This window comes from Hevea brasiliensis, chromosome 3 (genome assembly GCF_030052815.1).
Source record: "Hevea brasiliensis isolate MT/VB/25A 57/8 chromosome 3, ASM3005281v1, whole genome shotgun sequence".
NCBI lineage: Eukaryota > Viridiplantae > Streptophyta > Magnoliopsida > Malpighiales > Euphorbiaceae > Hevea > Hevea brasiliensis.
Window position 1 is genome coordinate 56,738,822 of NC_079495.1, and position 5,547 is coordinate 56,744,368.

The 5,547-nt window shown below is 32.4% G+C and overlaps 1 non-coding gene across 1 annotated transcript; it reads right to left on the bottom strand.

The window, feature by feature from the left end:
* Nucleotides 1–640: 640 nt before the first annotated feature.
* On the bottom strand, nucleotides 641–747 carry LOC131178815 (small nucleolar RNA R71). Its single transcript, XR_009147824.1, has one exon. It is a non-coding gene; the product is annotated as a small nucleolar RNA R71 (small nucleolar RNA).
* Between the last annotated feature and the right edge of the window lie 4,800 nt (nucleotides 748–5,547).

Consider the following 5,547-nt stretch of genomic DNA (forward strand, 5'->3'; position numbering starts at 1 on the left):
GATTTTTAGGCCCCACCCTCTTGAGCCCGAATTCCATTGTTTTCTAGGGTTTTGACGTATTTTTTTGTTTTTACTTTGATTTTTTTTTTTGTTTATGACAAGAATTTCTCGATCTGGTGAGTTGATCTTTGATCCAGAAGTAGAAAAAACAGCTAAACGGTTGAGAAAATTGGCTAAGCAAGCTAGGCAGATTCCAAGTACATCTGAAGGAGTCAAATATCCAAAGGAGCTAAGTTTAGATTCAGATTCAGAGTCAAGTTCCGAAAACGAGACCATGGCTGCTGCTAGGAATTTGAAAGAGTTGTCTGCTCCTGATCTAAACCAATAGCCTTTGTGTATCCAATAACCTGCTTTAAATGTTGCTTTTAAGTTGAAATCTGGACTAATCCATTTGTTGCCTAAGTTTCATGGTTTTACAGGTGAGAATCCATATAAGCATCTAAAGGAATTTCATGTTGTGTGTTACAGTATGAAACCTCAAGGAGTGTCAGAGGATCAGATCAAGCTTCGGGCTTTCCCTTTATCAATGGAGGGCACAGCTAAGGATTGGTTATATTACCTTCCTTCTGGATCTGTCAACTCATGGAATGAGATGAAGCAGATATTTTTGGAGAAGTATTTTCCTGCTTCCCGTGCTGCCAATATTAGAAAAGAAATTTGTGGCATCCGACAGTATAATGGAGAGAGCTTGTATGAGTACTGGGAGCGATTTAAGAAGCTATGTGCAAGCTGTCCCCATCATCAAATAAGTGAGCAGCTTTTAATTCAATATTCCTATGAGGGATTTCTACCAATAGACCACAGTATAATGGATGCTGCTAATGGAGGAGCTTTGGTTAACAAAACACCAGATGAAGCAAGGAGGCTGATTGCTAACATGGCAGCAAATTCTCAACAGTTTAGATTGAATGGATCACACACCTATGAAGGTTAATGAGGTAAGTACATCTAACCTTGAGAAACATATTTCTGATTTAACTTCTTTGGTGAGGCAATTGGCTGTAGGGAAAATGCAAACTGTTAAGGTATGTGGGATTTGTTCTGGTTCGAGTCATGCTACTGATATGTGTCCTACATTACAAGAGGATGAATCAATGCAACATGTTAATGCAGTAGGAAATTATGGACAGCCATAACACAAGTATGATCCCTTTTCTAATACTTATAATCCAGGATGGCGAGATCATCCCAATCTGAGTTATGGGAATCAACCAGTGCAAAACCGATACCATCAGCAGAGACCACAAGTGAATCAACCACCTCCGCCTCCCTCAAATCAAGGTATGTCACTTGTTGAAATTGTTAAGGCTTTGGCTAACAATACACAAAAGTTTCAATAGGAGACCAGAAATAGCATTCAAAATATAGAGAGGCAGATTGGTCAATTAGCTTCATCTGTAAGCAAGCTTGAAGCTCAAGGTTCTAGAAAACTTCCATCACAAATAGCCACGAACCCTAGAGAAAATGCGAGTGCGATACTGTTATGGAGTGGGAAAGAAGTTGATAATCAGACTTCACATGAGTCAATAAAAAAGAAGAAGCAAGGAGAAAAAGAGTCTAAAATTGAGGTAAATACTGAACTAAACTGAATAAGGTTAATAATTCTGTTCTTCCTCCATTCCCATGCAGGTTAGCTAAGACTAAGAAAGAAGAACAAGTGAAAGAAATTTTGGAAACTTTCAGGAAGGTAGAGGTCAATATACCTTTACTTGATGCGATCAAACAAGTTTCCAAGTATGCTAAATTCCTTAAGTAGTTATGCATTACAAAGCGCAAGTTGAGGAATAATGAGAAGATCAGTGTGAGGGAAAATGTGTCAGCATTAATTCAACGAAAATTACCCCTAAGTGTAAGGATCCAGGTTCATTTTTTATTCCCTGCAAAATAGGTGATTCTAGATTTAAAAGTGCAATGGTAGATTTAGGAGCATCTATTAATGTTATGTCAAAATCAGCTTTTCAAACTTTAAATTGTTAGTAGTATGCCCTAGAGCATATCATTTAGTATGTATCTTGTACATGTTTTTATTAATAAAAGGCATTTCCACTTTTCTGTTTACATAAGATATTTATGTGTAATAGAAAAGGTCCATTGGTATTTTATTAGAAATTTTATTCTTAAGTTGTTAAGAATATGAGTGACAGTATTTCTAGTACAAAGTATCATAAATAGGTTCACAATCGAGGATACTTCATAATAAGGACATGACTTATCCAGAAAGATTGTATTCATGTTTGTTCCCAAGTTATTTATATAATATATAAATAAGATGGAATGGTGAGTCTCATGCCATATGAAAAACATTATAGGCACTTATAAATGATAAGTAGGCCGAACGAGTGACACGTATAACAAGCACATGGAGTTTACTCTTGTCAATGTTTTATCATAAATCATATCAGTGCATATAATCTTTAGACCTGAGATAGCACAGTTATCTTGTATATAGGTAGTTTGAGTTTGATACTGCTTTCATACTTGTACTGTGTATGGGTATATGGGCATGTGTTGGCTCCTACTAGTTATATATGGAGGTAGGTATTGATCAAGATGGAATCTGTTCCTCTAAGTAAATAGAGATAAAATCCTATGTTCATTTAATTGTTCTTGATGTTTCAAGTTCCTAGCCAGGACAGATATATTTAATCAGAAAAGAGTTTCTGATGAGAAAATCTTTTTAATCAAGAACTGGAATTAAAAGAGAACATAATATTCATAGCAAATGGAGTTTGACATAAACCATGACTCCAGCTTGAGTTGGGATTTTGTAACAGAGAGATTCTAGTGCATGGTAACATATGATTATAGGTTCATTTAAGGTAAACCTTATTATTAATTGGGTGGCCATGGCATGCTATGCTAGGTGTTAACCATGGTCTATGAGGTGCATAAAATGATTTAGAGAAATCATTTATGGTAAGAAAGAGTTCTGATGATATTAAGAGTTGATATCATATCTCATTGCCAATTAGTGATAAGCCTAGTAAGTCACACACATACACAAGTTATCACCTAATTAAATATGATTTAATTAATTAATTAAAGAGTTTAATTGATTAATTAAATAGGTTTGGTTTACAATTAGATTGCAAAGTCCCTAGCATGACTTGAAAACAAATCTAGATTATTAGATGTATAGTATAAGTTAAATTTATATTTAAAGTGTTTAACTATGAATTTAATTAATGAGAAATTAATTAATAGAGATTAATTAATTAATTTATATTTGATATAAATTGATTAGAAGAAGAGAAATAATTATTTTGGCTTGAGAACTCAAAATTAAGATACAGGGGCATTTTGGTCATTTCACAGGGTGACATGTGGCACCATGAGATGGTGACACATGGCACTACACATAAGCTTGCCAAATGTCTTTTAATCATATAAGATGATTAAAATTAAGATTAAATATAGGTTTGACACTTGGCACAATGTGATTAGGTCAATTAAACCTAGAACCAATCCGAGGGTGACATGTGGAAAGGGTTTAATGTGTTGACCTAGCTATATAAGTGTTGTTATGATAAGAAAATAACATAACCAACTGCTGCTCTCATTGGTGCCGCCACCCAAGGCTCTCCCCTCTCTTCTTCTTCATCTCTCATCAATTCAAAGAGATTAGCCATCAATCTTTTGAATTAAAAATACTAGAAATTTTTTCTAGTATCCTGTTTATATTTTTAATCTCTTAAAAGGCAGAACTTGATTTTTTAAATAATAGAAAAAGCTTTAGAAGCTGTTCAAGGGCTGCCATAGGTGTTCTTGGTGTGGACAAACTAGAGGGACAACATCTGGTGTCCTGAAGATGAATCTCAAAGGTGCAAATACACTGCAGTGCATCAAGAGGTTAGTGTGTTTGTTCTTGATTTAATCTAGGGTTCTAAAATTAATCTGATTAATTTTAAAATCTTAAATGACAAATACAGATCCAAAAAAACATATTAAAAGAGTTTTAATATGTTGTTTATTATTGAAATCAAATAGATAAAAATAAATCTTGCATGATGCATGAAAATTTTTTAATTCAATGGTATAAACTTGTATTTTTCACGCTTCCGCTCCTTTCAATTGGTATCAGAGCCACTATATTTTCCATTTAGATTGTTAATTATATGATTTAATTGTGTGTTTTGATCATGAGATAATTTATCCATTGCTGGTTGTAATGGATTTGTGGCGGCATGCAAGAGAACACCTAATGGTGCGCAAGGTTTGTGGTTCCATGGGTGGGTCAAGGTTTGGCTTTTTAATTAAATTGTTTAATTAGATTTTAATCACACAATTAAATTTTGATTCAAATCAGAATTTTAAAAATTGTTTGAATGTGATTCAAATCTGAATTTTAAAAGTTGTTTGAATGTGATTCAAATATGAATTTTTTAAGTTATTTGAATCATATTTAAATCTGATTTTTTAAAGTTGTTTGAATAATATTCAGATCTGAATTTTTAAAAATTGTTTGAATGTGATTCAAATCTGATTTTTTTAAAATTGTTTGAATGTTATTCAAATATGAATTTTTAAGGTTGTTTGAATGTGATTCAAATCTGAATTTTTAAATTTGTTTGAATGAGACTCAAATCTGAATTTTTAAATTTATTTGAATCATATTCAAATCTGAATTTTTAAGTTGAATATGAGATATTCAATTTAATTTAACTATGTATATTTTATTTAATTGTTAAATAGTGATATGCATGATGGATGATAATGGACTATAAAAGACCAATGTGATTGGATTTATTTCTTTTATGTTTCTTTCGAATTGTAAATTAATTAATTTATTTTAATTTATTTTGGGCATGTATTATTAAGTTTGTAATAATTTTTGGGTTGTAATTTCATTTATTTAAGTTCTTGTAAATTTGCCTTGGTATACGAAGGATTACAATGTAATATTGGATTGCAAGAAGTTCAAGGAGGTCAAGAGCATTGGTGGGACCAGTGGGAGGAATTCAAAATCAAGTGTTGATTATGTACTCCTTCAACAACTCTTGTAAAATGAATGAATGAAATGCACCTAGGAATGCCCTGATTCAATTCTTGGTGGCTTAGAATTGAATCCCTTAGAAAGTCCATGATCATACCATGTTTACTGCTTATCCATGAATGCATGAGATGTATGGGAATGTATGCAATTATATGATATATGCATGCTAAATGGATAATGTGCAAAGTGAGACCTTAATAGTAATTAGGATGACCATAAAATCTTCCAAATAAATGATTAAGTTGGAAATGCTATAATTAAAGTAGTTATAACATGTGCCCTCCATTAGGGCAATTATTTTAAGAAATTTTAAATAGTTGCATAAGATACAATTAATTTAAGAGATTTTCTTAAGAATAATTGTTAAGCATGAGATGTTGTAAATATGTAAATGTTTTGGTGGCCAATATTGGATGTACCTGAGGACATTAAAAATATTTGCATAATTACTGACTGAATGGGATCAACTTAACTAATGCAAGATAAGTCAATAATGGATGTACCTGAGATTTTGAGCATTAGGGGCTAGGTAAAGGATTAAACCTCACATGAGA